The following is a 15,285-nucleotide window of genomic DNA, read 5'->3' as shown; positions in this document are numbered from 1 at the left end:
GGCGCTGAAGCGCCACAGACATATCCATTACGTCCTGGTATAGGCCCTCGGGGGAAGCACTGGCACTCCCCCAAAGGGCCTCCCTCCCACCCACCCAGGGCAGGGCTGAAAGGGGAATCGCTTCCCCTTCCACCCCTGACCCCTCCACCCCCAACTCCTGTAGCGCTGGAAGCAATGCTTCCAGAGTGACCCTAGGAGAAACTGATTAGTTCCTCCTCTGTACAGGGTTCGGGGGGCAGGGGAGGCAGAGAGGCATGAAAAGGGAGGGAAAGGCTTTTCCTTCCCTTTTCAAGTCTCTCTGTGCATTCCTGCAGCACGATCGCTATGTGATCGTGCTGCAGGAAGCCTCTAGACAGCAAGGATTTTTTTTTTCTCTGAAGGCCATTCCTGCCCCCCGGGCCTATATTAATTAGGCCGATGGGGGCAGAAGCCATTAGGCACCAGGGATTTTTTAATTATTTTTTTTATATATATTGATAAGGGGAGCGACCCCTTAGGGAAGGGTCACTCCCAGGGGTGTACTTTTTTTATTAGGCATTTTCTGCCCAACCCTGGGGGCAGAAGCCACTAGTCACCAGGGATTTTTTTTAAATTTAAATTGATAAGGGGAGCAACCCCTTAGACAAGGGTCACTCCCCGAGGGGCAATTTTTTTATTAGGCCTTCCCCCCCGGTGGCAGATCGGCCTATATTAATTAGGCCGATATACCCCCAGGGGAGGCAGAAGCCACTAGACACCAGGGATTTTTTTTAATTTATATTGATAAGGGGAGCGACCCTTGCCTAAGGGGGGGTTTGGGAAAATGTTTTTTAGGCCATTTCTACACCCATTGGGGGCAGATTGGCCTATTTCTATTAGGCCGATCTGCCCGGGGGGAGCGGGCAGAAACCACTTAAGCAATAGAGATTGGTGTGTGTGTTTTGTTTGGGGGGCAGCCCCTTGGGTAAGGGTCGCTGCTTATGGGGGCACATTACTATTGGCCATGAAGGCCCATCTGCCCCCACCCCACATAAATATGGCCAAAGTTGTTCTACCCACCAGTGAGGAGGTGGGGCAATTACCACCGATCCACATCTGGGGGGGGGGCAGAAAGTCTAATAGATACCAGGGAATTAAAAATAAACAAAAACAGTGGGATGGTGGATACCAACCAGTATGGGCATGGTTATGCCCCCACCCCAACTGAAGGGGGTAACAGTCTTTCAGCTCTCCCTCCGAACACTAAAACATCTTATCCCACGACAAGCAAGAGGACATTGGGTTTTGGTTTTACATTTGGGCCATGAGAGCTTGGCTAACTCTCAAAATCGTCTCACTTGTAATGGTGAGGGCTGCACTTTTTGGACTTTGGGACCCTGCTATGTTGAAAAATACACAAGATCTAGACACATCTGAAAATTAAACAACTGGGTGAGACCAGGGTGGTGTGCTTCACATGCACCCGCACCATTTTCTTACCCACAGTGCCCTGCAAACCTCCAACTTTGCTGGAAAGCACACATTTTTCCCACATTTTTGTGATGGAACCTTCCGGAATCTGCAAGAATCCACAAAATTCCTACCACCCAGCATTGTCTCATCTATACCAATAAAAATTCTGCCCCACTTGTCAGCCTTAAAATGTTTTTTTTCAAACTGCCCTTTAGACCCGCTTTGGTTCCCCCTCAATTTCAACATGTTTTTGGCTCTTCCCTGTCACAGGCACTTGGCCCACCTACACAAGTGAGGTATCATTTTTACCATGAGACTGAGGGAAACGTTGTGTGGTAAGAAATTTGTCCCGGTGTGGTGATCACACACGGAAATGTGGGAAAAATTTGACTTTTTTAGCTAAATTTGAGGTTTGCAGAGGATTCTGGGTAAGAAAACATTGGGGGATTCACGCAAGTCACACCTCCCTGGATTCCCTTAGGTGTCTAGTTTTCAGAAATGTTTGGGTTTGGTAGGTTTCCCTATATGGCTGGTGAGCCCAGGATCAAAAATGCAGGTCACCCCTCACCCCTCAAAAACGGCTAGTTTAGTATTTGATTATTTTGATGTGTCCAAATAGTGTTTTGGGGCATTTCCTTTCGCAGGCACTAGGCCTACCCACACAAGTAGATACCATTTTTATTGGGAGACTTGGGGGGAACGCTGGGTGGAAGGAACTTTGTGGCTCCTCTTAGATTCCATAACTTTCTGTCACTGAAATGTGAGGAAAAAGTGTTTTTTTGGCCAAATTGTGAGGTTTGTAAAGGATTCTGGGTAACAGAACCTGGTGAGAGCCCCACAAGTCACCCTATCTTGGATTCTCCTAGCTGTCTAGTTTTCCAAACTGCGCAGGTTTGGTAGGCTTCCCTAGGTGCCGGCTGAGCTGGAGGCCAAAATCCACAGCTTGGCGCTGTTTTCTTTGGGAAAATGTGATGTGTCCACGTTGTGTTTTGGGGCATTTCCTGTCACGGGCGCTTGGCCTTCCCACACAAATGAGGTACCATTCTTATCGGGAGACTTGGGGGAACGCTGGGTAGAAGGAAATTTGTGGCTCCTCTCAGATTCCAGAACTTTCTGTCACTGAAATATGAGGAAAAATTGTTTTTTTTGTGTCAGATTTTGAGGTATACAAAGGATTCCGGTAACAGGACCTGGTGAGAGCCCCCAAGTCACACCATCTTAGATTCCCCTGGGTGTCTAGTTTTAAGGAATGTGCAAGTTTAATATGTTTCTCTCTTTCCCGGCTGAGTTAGAGGCCAAAATCCTCAGCTAGGCACTTTGCAAAAAACAGCTCTGTTTTCTTTGGCAAAATGTGATGTGTCCATGTTGTGTTTTGGGGTATTTCCTGTCACGGGTGCTAGGCCTACCCACACAAGTCAGGTACCATTCTTATCGGGAGACTTGGGGGAACGCTGGGTGGAAGGAAATTTGCAGTTCCTCTCAGATTCCAGAACTTTCTGTCACCAAAATATGAGGAAAAATTGTTTTTTTTGTGTCAGATTATGAGGTTTACAAAGGATTCCGGTAACAGGACCTGGTGAGAGCCCCACAAGTCACTCCATCCTGGATTCCCCTAGGTGTCTAGTTTTAAGAAATGCACAGGTTTGGTGGGTTTCCCTAGGTGCCAAGAGACCTGTGGGCCCGCTCCACCACCAAAACCTGAGAGAGTTCACTGGAGAAGAGCATAGTTAACATATTTGCCATGTAGTCCTCCATTCCCCCCATAGCCGTCGTCTCCGGAATACCCAAAATGTGGATGTTTTTGCGGAGGGAGCGGGCCTCAAGATCCTCGTTCTTATTTCGGATTAGTTTGAGCACGCATTCCATCTGCAATAACTTCTCTCCATTGCCACGGCGGCCGTCCTCCAAATCCGAGGTGTGGGATTCCACATGCTCGAGGCGGGTGTCATGACTGTCCACTCTCTCCTTCAAGCGATCCATTTGTTCATTCAAATGATCCAGCTTACCATCTATGCTAGCCAGGCTGTGCTTGAGATCCCAAAACATAGCCTTCACGGAGATTGATTGCGCATCATCCTCCTGGGTCAATGAGAGCAATTACATGCGATGTTTCAACTGACATCTGTGGTCCACTCGATCAAATACGTTAGACAGAACTACTCCGCACTGGTACAAAGGAGGGCAAGCGTGTCTTGACGGACTTTTACTCTGACCTGTATTCTGAGCAGATAGGCCCAAACTTGGAAACGACTACCGACTACTTTGTAGTTATTAGCCTGCTTTGGCGTGAAAACTCACATAGACATTATTTAGATCCCCCTTCTCAGTAGATGACGTGATGCAGGCTATACGTAGTTTACCGGGTGACGAAGCCCTGGGACTGGACAGTCTGAAGCAGGCCTTTTATAAGGAATTTGCAGATCTTCTGGCACCGCACCTCTCAAGGTGTATGCTGAGGCGCTTGAGAATGGGTCTCTTCCGGCCTCGCTGCGAGAGGCTCTCATTGTAACAATCTTGAAGCCCAGCAAGGACCCGAGCAGTTGTGATTCATATCGGCCACTCTCACTCATAAACATAGACAATAAGATTCTGGCGAAACTCATTGCTGCTCTATTGCAGCCCCAGCTCCCTTTTCTGGTGCTGCTGGACCAGTCTGGCTTCATGCCGGGACTTTCGACACTATATAATCTCTGCACTTTCTCTGTGATATCTCGTATGATTTGCCCTGCCATTATGCAGCTATCTTTTTGGACACCACTAAGGCATTTGATTCTCTTGTGTGGCCCTACATGTCTGACTTGCTATCTAGGGTGGGGCTGAGTCCTAGGTTCATCCAATTGATCCGCCTGTTATACTCGAAACCCACCGCCAGACTGAGAATACATGGGATGCTGTTGGATCCCTTCCTGATTGCTAGGGGCACTCGCCAGGGATGTCCACTTTCGCTACTGCTCTTTGCAATGGTGATGGAGCTGCTTGCGGTTTCTATATATGCGGACGATGTTGCATTGTATGTCTGCGACCTGCAGCTAGACCTTGATATATTGATGGATGAAATAGTCTGATTCAGTCGGATCTCTGGGATTACAATCAACTGGTCTAAGTCAGTGGTGTTGCCTTTGTCTGATGAAACGCCGCAGTGCCGCTCCCGATACCCCCTCACATGGGCGGACGGGCCAGTGCGATACTTAGGCATCTGGCTGGCTGACCCAAAAGGTGGAAGAATTATGGTCAGACAATTACGGCAAGGCCATTATGTGGCTGGAAGATAAGGTGGTAGCTTGGCGATCACTGCCGCTTTCATTTTTCGCAATACCGAAGATAATGATCCTGCCCAAATTCTTATATCTCTTGGTAAATCTACCTCTTATCCTCACAACTAGCTTTCTGAAAAGACTCAAATCCTCGCTGGTGGCTCTTCCATGGGGGGTTGGCCAACCCAGAATTTCATGGGAAACACTGACTCTACCTTTCGAACAAGGTGGCCTGGCGGCCCCGGATTTTACCCTCTATTATAACTGCGTGCAGGCTCATTTTGCGTACTTCGGCTGCACCCCATACAATATTTACCACACCTGGCACCTGAACGTGACTTGGTGTGGCCTACGGTTACCTGGGGTGATTGGCGGATTGCACAGGCCCCGGCGGAGCAGGGTGGATACTGTGTCTTGCTCCGCGCGGGCCTTGGCAATGCTATTAAAACGCACCGGTGTGCACGAGCCATTTGCGCCTTCGATGCCGTTGAGAGAGGTTGTATGTCTGTCCCCGTCAGAGAATGGTCGGCTACAATGGTTCCTCCATCAATCGAATATGGCTACTCTGGGGTCTTGGTTCCCAGAGGAGACATTCATCTCCTTGGAAGGCACACTTGGCATGACTAAGTCATGCGCTAAGTCAATTATTTTATTTCAGAATCAGGGCCATGCTGCGAGCTTGATACCCCGGCTTTTCTACGATGCCCCTGGTGTGTCGAGCACTGGAACTGGTGTGTTCTACGCCGTCCCAGTGCAGACTTATCACAAATTTAAATGTGTGTATGCAAACTAAAGAAACTCTAGTCAAACTTAAAGCTACGACTCAATGGGAGGAGGATCTGGGTGAGACTATCCCGGAAGAGGTGTGGTGGTGCTGCTGTGCGCAGATGTGGGAACTCTCCCCCAATTATAGGTTGCGCCTCATTCATTTCAACTTTTTACACCGCTTGTATTATACGCCGTGTAGACTCAAGAGAATGGGCCTTAGGGCGGACGCTAGGTGTGAGTGGTGTTCCACTCCTGAGGTGGACTTCCTGCACCTGGCATGGAGCTGCAAGGTGCTGCAGGACTACTGGACAGAGGCGTTGAAGGCAATTGAGAAAATGACTGAACTAGCGCTGCTGCACAGTCCTATACTCTCCCTCTTGGGATATGTTGCGGAGATACCCTCCACATATAGGAAACTAGTGGGTCGGCTGCTGTTGCTGGCTAAGCGAAGGATTGCGCTGTGCTCGGGGAGGAAACAGGCTCCCCGATGTAATGAATGGATGAAGGACGCTGCGTATTGTCAAGAACAATTAATGGCTTACTGGAAGCTGATGCCTGAGGGCTCCCGCTCACGAGATCTATGGGCCCCCCTGCGATCCTTTCTTGAGACCCGAGTATAAGACGGAAGGTGGCTGATTTTTATACCCCCTGGTCTGTGGAGTGCTGGTCGGCCCCCCTCTGTGGGGGGGGGGGCATCACTGCACCCCTTGTGTGCGTGCCCTACTGGCTGTGCTGACCACTCCCACTATTTCTCCCCCCGCACCTCCCCTCTCTCCCCTCCCTCTCTTCTGTTCTGTTGCTAATGTTCAATTGTGTTCCGCATGGACGATATTTACAGATTAAGCTGACTCTTTCTGTTGCTTGTTTTATGCTTCAATCATTTGTTCGATATTTATCTGAGTCTTATTAATTGCCTATGTTTATTGCATTGTCAATGATGTACGGAACTATATTCTGTTTAGATGTGTTTGTTGAAAATGCAATAAAAAAATAAAGAAATTTGCTTGCTTTCATTATTGGAAGGCATGTACAAGTCATGCTTTTTCCGGTGTTCAGCCCTCCTCGAGCTCACCAACCAACTACTGAAAACATACGAGGCTCCATGTTTTCCCTTATGGTTTCTGGACTACTTTTCTTCTACGCAGGGTGATCTCGCTGGGCAGTAGTTGAGCGCTTTGAATCACATTGACCCTGTTACATGAATAATTGAATTTTTGCTGATAATACATTTGACTGCGAGCAAACTTCTGTTTTACTTTTTATTTTCAATTTATGTACAAGGAATGTCCAGTTCGGAATTTACAACGCAAATAGTTCTTACTCGAGCAAACGCGAGACCTATTGCATTGCAAAGGCTTGTTAAATTTTTTGTCTCTCAACCTCAGCCCAAACATGCTAATTATGAAGTGGCGTGTAATCTATCTGGGCCCCCTTTCGTAAGAGTGAATTCAAAAGTTCAGCAATTGGCTTAACTACTGAGCATGTCACCTTAAGTGTACGAAAACATTCTTGCAGCCACAAATGCATTGTGGAGATTATTAGTAAAATATGTGATGCTAAAATTGTAAATTAAAATTAGATGCATAATCTCTGTCATACACACACGCAAACGTTTGTACGCCAGAACACTTCTGCTCAGGAATGCCTACGTTTAGCAAAGAGCGGAACTGACATGAAGTTTGACAGAACCAAGTGCAGATTCATATTTATTCAATGGAAACACTAACAAATGCTTTGCCCTTACTAAGTAAAACCTTGTCAACCGGTGACAATTTTCAAGTTATCAACATGTTCTAAGATGACTAATTCTAGGTCTGTGAGGGAAACCTAAATGTGTTTTCACTTACAACACTGAATACAATTTACCAATTTGGTAACTGATTTGCCGAAGAAAGAAGAGTCTTTTTAAAATACAAGCATCTGTCCCAGGGACCCCGTGCTTTGTTTTTCTGGGGCAGCCCCCTGCCACGAGTGCACTACAGTGCCCCTTGTTTTTTTCCCCAGAAGAAATCCAATCCGAATATATTTTATTTTTTCACCGGGGAAGTCTTCGGACTCCGACAGACCCTAACCATGTTCCTAATTGTAAATCTAAAAAAAGCGAACCTTATATTATTCTAACAATAATTGCTCTCTTGCTTTAAACCTTACCCTAAACCGATCATTGGCATAACATTATAGCCTACCCTAAGTCTAGCACCTATTAATAGCCTCTACGTTTTCTTGAAAGCAGAAAAATACACGAGGCTTGGTTTTTTTGTGGGCCAGACGCATAATATTGCTGAGCATTTCATCGTATTGGTAATTATGTGTCCAACGTAAGTCGTGCCGGTCTAAGCAAGCTTACCTCAAACTCAACAGTTAAAACGAGTCTACAACCATCGTACAACATGATGTAGATTGACAATAATTAACATAGAACCACACCCAAACTAAAACAAAATGAAGACCTCTTGACAGATCAAAACAAAAAAAAATCACACGACGCATCAACACATAAACAAAAAACGATGCATGTGCATTTAGAAATGAATGACTAAAAAGAGTCTATTAAAGAATAGCCGCAAAACACCCAAGCCACCATTACGAGGAGGACATCCGCTTAGGACGTCTAATTTAGATTCGACCTCCCTGTCTTCTTAATTATTCCTTACTGCAGGCCTTCTTTTAGCTTGCCTTGATGTGAATGAGTGAAGAGGTGCAAAGCCTGGTTGGGCTCAACCCTCTCTAAATGCAGAATACCCCATAAAATAGACAGGTACATATGTATGTACTTGACGATTGATTTAAGTATTCCTCTTGTAAATCATTTTACTGCCCTTGGGCCATGTTAGCGCTTTACCGAAATGTAAATAAGTAGTGTTCTTATATGTACTCACACCTGCGAATCCTTGAGAAGTAAAAACTCAAACATGCTCAAACGCACGACCGTGGCTAACCACGGCATCTCTGATACATTGAAACATACATCTACTAAATAACTAAGTAACTGAAGGGAGTGATGTTGATGTACCAAACTCATTACAAAAGGAACTGGAAACCCCGAGCAAGTATTTAGCTGCACTTTTAGTGGGATGGGTCCCTGTGGTGTTTAAGCCCTGAAAAGGGCTTTAACACGCATCGCACGGCGCGCGACTTGATTAGAATAAACCACGCGACTCTGTGCTCTTTGTTCAACGTCAGCGTGGCTGGATCCGGCCTGGAGCAAGACGAGCCCATGTACACGGGTCTCCGTCTTGCGTCGCGGGTGCTGAATGCCTCCAGCCACGCCTCTTCTTTATTTGATAGCTCCGGGCCGGAGGCCACGGAGCAAACCAACACAGCCAAACGTTGAGGTGAAATCCCTCGGAAACATCCGGGGATTTCACTTGAGGTGTTATGCAACACCCGAACACCCCTCCTTTACATACAGTGTCGGCTGGCCAGTTACATCACTGGCCAGGGACATTGCAGTCCCTTCAAGTCTCATAGGCAGGAATTAATACCTCACCTTGAAATGGGTTCCTGTTGGGGTCATTTCATGTCTGCAGCCTTATAGGAAAAATCACTGATCAATTTCTGAATGATGACTGTAATAAACTGTTAGACCTGTCAACCTTAGGTAGGTCTTCACCCAAACGTTTTGCCTTTCCTCCTTAAACTTAGGAATCAGGGCACCTTACCACTGCTAACCAGTGCTCGAGTGCTTGTGCTGTCTCCCTAAAACACGCTAGATTGGCTTATACTCAATGGGAATATTTAATTTACTTGTAAGTCCCTAGTAAAGTGGTACTGCATGTACCCAGGAGCTGTACATTACATGCTACTAGTGGGCCTCTAGCCCTGATTGTGCCACCCACTTAAATAGCCCTTTAAACATGTCTCAGGTCTGATTACAGGGTCTGTGTGTGCAGTTTTAAACTGCCATTTCAACCAGGCAAAATACAACTTTTGTCAGGCCCAAACCTTCTTTTTTTAATACAGGGTTCACCCATGGGGTAGGCCCTGGACAGCCCAGAGGGCAGGTTGTAATGTATTTAAAAAGTAGGACACATACTTTTACGGTTTACATGTCCTCATAGTGAAAAACAAGTAAATTAGTTTTTCACTACTGCAAGGCCTATCGCTCCCATTGGATAACATTGGAGTTGCCTTATTACATTTCATAAGTGTAATTTCCAAATGGGAAGAGATCAACAGTTCACCTTTGGTGTTTTTGGAATATAGATAAAAAGTCCTACTTAGTGTGAAGTTGAGTTTTTGATCACAATTTTAAAAAATGCCACTTTTAAAAGTTGGCATTTCTCTGCCCTTAGTCCTTTTGTACTTATAGCCTGCCCTGGGTCACATGACTGGGTGTAACTGACAGACCTTTTGAGTTCCTCCCAGACAGCTGCACAATAGAGGGATTAGGTGTTCCTGAGTAGTCCATCTGCTGGCAGGATGGTGGCAGAGCTGCGCACAGTCCCACTTACACCTGAATATCCTGTGCTCTGCAGTCACACAAAAGGCCTAATGACCCTGCATTGTCACTTCAGTCAGGTTGGAGCCAGGGCAGAGGAGGCAGACATTTCATGCACTTTACAGCTATTGTCTAGAAGCCTATCCCATCTTCCAGAACCAGGGCACCAGGATATTAAAGAAGAACCTCAGACACCAACTCTTCAGTACTCATCTGGACCTGTGGATACTCTGCCAGGAAGAAGGGCTGCTGAGCTGGTACAAGGACTGCTAATGTGCTTGACTGCTGTTCTACAGGACCTGCTGCTCTGCTGTGCTGACCTGCTTACCTCTTGCTTGGCCTCCTGATCTGGGCCTCAGGGACATAGTCTTCCCAACCAAATCCTGGACCCAGTTGCAGTGCATTCTTGACCCCAAAGAGGTGCCCCTCAGGCTCTTCAGCCTTGTTGTGGCTCAGCTGCTCTTCAGTCAAGCTTTTGGGCTCTTCAGGGCCATGAATGGGCCTGTTTGCAAAGTTCAGCGTGAGCCACCACCAGCCCGTCTCTTCACACAGCAAGCATTCATGACCCTCAGATGATAGTCACAGAGAAGCTCTAGCACGCCCATTGGTGACACCCAGCATGCTCTTCGTGCCACACCTACCACCACCTGCAATGCTTTCCTTGCTCTCCGAGATCCTCTCCAATGTGAATGAGATTCTTGGCACAAAAACTTAAGTAGGACTAATCTGGGATTATATCCGACCCATGGTGGTTCACAACTTTTGATTGCCCCATTCTAGTGCATGGTTTGCACTTTATGCTTTTAGGCACTATTTTACAAATTACTCTTTAAGAAATATTAACTCTGGTTCAACTCATCTAATTTTTGTTATTTAGGCCTTGTTTTATTTATTAAATCCAGTTCTATTTTTCTAACCTGGTGTGGTTGTTCTACTGTATTACTGTTTGAAGTATTGCACAAATACTTTACACTTTGTCTCTGAGTTAAGCCTGACTGCTCTGTGCCAAGCTACCAGGGGGTTAGCACAGGTTAATTTGGGGTTTGCTTTTGCCTTACCCTGACTAGGATTGTGTCTGCTTCTTGTTCCTGGGTTACACCCCATTCAACTAGTAACTTAATTTCTAACATAAATGTTAACATAATCCCTGTCAGCTGTGTAGTACATATGGACATTTCACGTTTTACTTATTCTTGCTTTCCCTAGGAGTGTTTACTGTTTATTGGATGCTGTGTAATTATTTTCATACAACACCTGGTCACCTCAAGGCATCTGTGTGAGGTCAGGTTGTAGGGGTGGGGTCCCTATAAAGGGCCACAACTGAGATCTCTGCTGTTGGGGTTGAAGGCAGTGCAAGTTTCTCACAGTGCTTCTCAGTGGGTCATAAAGTTGTTTGGAACACATGCTTGTCAAATCCTTGACTTCTCTGCAGAGCTCACAGAACAGTAGTCGCATTTGGCAGTTCTAATTGTGATCTCTGCAAACACTTGTGAAGGTGGTTCACAGCTTTCAAAATATTGACAAGGCTGAAACAAAAGAAATAGTGCTTACAGGCGAATGAGTGGGTGTGAGGTGTTGGTGAAGTGAATGAGATGCATGTAAGTACATGCGGAAGAGAGTGAAAAGAGGGCGCGGAAGAGGGAAGCGATAGAGTGGGAGATATGCAGATGATGGTTTTCAGAAGGATGGATATACATATTTAACATAGTGAGAGTCTGCAGAGAAAAGTGGTGCAAAGGGAAGAATGGGAGTGATTAAGACTCTAACACTTCCACAGACCTTAGCAATGTTTAATTCACTGTCTCATACCTTTAGCACATAAACATTTTCAATTCTAATTATTTGCAGCAAAATTATTGTTACTCATTTATCAGATACTGTTAATAAGCATTGGCAAAGCCAAACGATTTGGCTTATTTTAGGTGCATGTCTGTTATTGTGTTACATGTATGGATGCAATGACTGAAAGCTCACACCAAAATGCTGGTTGGGTGGTGCAGATGTACAGAATTTTAATTTAAATGTTTTAGGCAATGCCTTCTTTACATAGGTCATGCCTCTTGCAAATGGTTCCTAATTAACCTTCTTAGGCCATGCCCCTTTCAGAGACCCCACCCCCACATTTTTTCATTCCATTTAAAGCTCTGCTACATAATTATTATTATTTCACGCAGCGCAGCAAGACACCTCGCTGCAAAACGTAAAAGGGAGCAGGCAGGAATGTGCCATATCTGTCAAAATATGGCACGTTCCTGCTCTCCGCCCGCGATGGTGCAAAAATACAGCTGCCAATTTATCAGTTTACTTATGTGTGACATTCCCAATTATTGGGGTTGCTTATTTGTGGGACATTAAGGGAATATGTGTGACACTTTGAGCAACACTATTGTGAATTTCTCCTCATTACACCTGACGCGTTCCCAGTTCTACCAGTATTGGTAAATCGGAGAATTGTTCACAATCCATGGGTCAATGCGTGGGAACTCCCATGCTCCACCCATGTAACGCCTCCACGGGGCAGAGTACCATGACTTGCGCTGCCTTGTGTTATTCCAGATTTATCATGCCATGCAGGACCACACAAGGTGGCCTTGCATGGCTTGGTGAATCTCATCATAGGTTTTCTGTCACCCTGTGCCCATTTCTCTGGTGCAAGGGTGACGCGAAACTGTTAGTAACTAGCCCCTTGGTGTTTAGGAATTGAAATAATCCCCAGTGGCAGTCCTCAACCATATAATCGTAATCAAATGGGAAGCAATGTTGCAGCTCTTTCTATCTCACTCTGTTTCCATACAATTCTTTTGGATGAAAGCGTATTCAGTAAGTTTGGGAGGACATGCGCTCCTGCTCTTGAGTTTGCTTCATGAGCGCAGTCCAAGAATTCGCTGCCAGCGACAGGGCAGGCGCCCAGTTCAGTGCACGTTGCTCATCGTCAGAGGGATGACCGAATATGGGCTGTTAAACAAACAGCAGCCTGCTGCGCTGAATGGGCTGCTGCTGGAGCTCAGAGCTGCGCTGAATGGGCTGCTGCTGGATCTCAGATCTGCGCCTTGCTTTGTCAGTTCGGGAGCCTTCTGCGCTCGGCTCAACATGTGCCCGACCTCAGCGTAAACCGTATGGTGTCTGAAGGTGAATGAAAGCTGCTCTAATATTTTAGGATATGGAATAAGAGAACGCACAGTCCAGTCTGCTGCAGTAAGTAGCAAAATGTTTCTGGGTATTGTATGTGCCAGTCAACACTGCGCCCGATTATATATGTGGGGTTGCAAATTGTTATTGGAATGTAGGAACTAATACTATTGTTCTGTAGTAAAATTTGTGTTAGATATGTGGTAGTTATTTTTACATATGTTGCAATATAATCTAACGTTATAATTTTATTGTATGGTTATTACTCTTAGAATATCAGTAAAGGCAAAGTGATAGATGCTGAAAAATGAGTATCCTCATTCAGGACGTAACTAACCATAGTACAGGAGGCACAGTGGGGATAGGATCCAGGGCGTGAGAGGCCCGTTGCTCTCCAGTTTTAGTTGTGTTTTATCACCAAAGCAGAGGCTTGGGCCAATTTTCCTTGATTGCATCAGGACCCATAACACATTTGCTATAGTACCCTCGCCATTACCAGTCGAAGTTATAGGAATAGAATTTTGCAGAAAAAAATGTGACTATTTCATTAGGAATTTATGTTATCGTGCTGTACGCGTTCCCTTTACCCGTGTACAAGACTGATTAGTATTCCTACTCCTCTTTTCCCAACTCTTTTTAAAGTGATTTCTGTAACATGTAGAGATTGTACGCTACACTGATGCTTTTTCCTTGATCACATTTTAATAGAAAATGAAGATGCTACAGGAGCATTTTCTGTTACTTCCTTATAAACAGGGCCACTGTTTGTCAACAAAAGGATTTTTTTGTTGTAAATGTGTTGCTTCATACTATATACAGCCACTTGATGATTTAGGTGTGACCTTGGAGAAAGTTTTAGCCGTCTCACCAGACCTTTTTTTTAAAAATTAATATACAGAATACATATGTAGAGTGGCTTTCACTCAGAAGTCTTCATCCATTGATGAGATAAATTGTCATTCACATGTTGTTTACACCCACCATGTTTCAAGGTGAAATGGATCATCCCAACTGCAGCCATTGGTTTCCCTCAACATGAGTGACAACACCTTGTTTGGGCACACATGGGCGTAGCTCCGTCAGTAAGATTGGGGAGGCGTGAGCTTCAGATTTTCCAACAATCACACTGACATAAAGTTAAAATAGATTATGTGACAAGCAGGGTGCATGAGAGAGGTTAAAGGGCCGAGTGGAAAGGGAGAGGAGTGTATATTGCTGGAAGTACTAAGTGAGAGGAAACATAATATTTTGTTAAATAACTAATATTTTTTAGGATTTTCAAAACAGAGAGGTAGAGAATGTATGTTCTTTTTTGTCTTTGTGTATGTGAAAATTCCTGTTGAAATCCGACAGACACCTCAGCATACTCGAATAAAAATCAATTTACCCAACTTTTTATAAGAAAATACATTTGTTAGGGGGGTGTAACACCTAAAACATCTTCCCACCCCTCGAAGCTACGCATGCACAATGAGCACATCTGCGATTACAGTTGTTCCATTCTTTTGCAGTGATGCTAGACCAGTGTCTCCTTTTATTACACATTAATGTTTTAATTTTGTAAATATTCATTTACATTTTTCCCTTTCGCGATTGCCCAGCAGCTCGCCCCACAATGCTAGCGACCACTTGTTGCTGCTTGCAGAGTGCCACATCACACATGGATACTGCTTTGATGGTCATCTATGGATCTTTTTCCCCATTATTATTAGTAAAGACTCTCCAGTCTCTGAGAAAGGCACAATTCTCTTAAACTGATCCTCAAATTGACAGTTCTTTGCATTCGTTGAAGAACTGTAAATAACGCATCTTCCAGAAGCTCAATATTTTTTCGAAGCCCTTTTATGTTTCAAGTTCCTTTTTCTTATTGACCACCTCCTTCACCAGTAACCACTAGCAAATAGTAGTCTTGTTTCTAGACCTGTTCCCTGTCCGGTTTATCCTTCCATGTACCTCCCTTTTTTGTACTATCTACTCAGCAAAATCATGATGCTGAGCTTTGCAGGAAAGCAAAAGTTACACATTTTTTAAGCAGAGAGAGATTGAGTGATTTGTTCAGAATAACAGGATGTTGAGTCGAGACCACTTTTCCAACCCTGTTCCAAAATCAACAGCGTTTACCGCGAAGTGCCATCACCACCAAACAAACAGCCCTTCTGATCAATAGGTTATTTACAACGAAGAGTTTGAAATGCAGATATTTCTAACGATATAAAAAGTCATATCGTTAAGTTACAACCAGGTCGGAATACTCTAGTAATA

At 45.0% G+C, this 15,285-nt stretch overlaps 1 protein-coding gene across 9 annotated transcripts in view; it reads left to right on the top strand.

Moving 5' to 3' along the window:
- RIMS1 (regulating synaptic membrane exocytosis 1) overlaps positions 1-15,285 on the top strand; it is a 2,255,956-nt gene that overhangs the window by 2,058,302 nt on the left and 182,369 nt on the right. The window contains exon 1 of one of the 9 annotated variants that reach the window (XM_069235703.1): positions 12,891-13,089. The exons of the other annotated variants lie outside the window; for them this stretch is intronic. The gene's annotated coding sequence lies outside the window, so the exon portion shown is untranslated. Of the gene's footprint in view, positions 1-12,890; positions 13,090-15,285 lie in introns of those variants that run through there. 9 annotated transcript variants of the gene reach the window in all.

This window comes from Pleurodeles waltl, chromosome 5 (assembly GCF_031143425.1).
Source record: "Pleurodeles waltl isolate 20211129_DDA chromosome 5, aPleWal1.hap1.20221129, whole genome shotgun sequence".
Classification (NCBI taxonomy): domain Eukaryota; kingdom Metazoa; phylum Chordata; class Amphibia; order Caudata; family Salamandridae; genus Pleurodeles; species Pleurodeles waltl.
The sequence above is the reverse complement of the archived record's forward strand: the minus strand, read 5'-3'. Positions and strand labels throughout refer to the sequence as shown.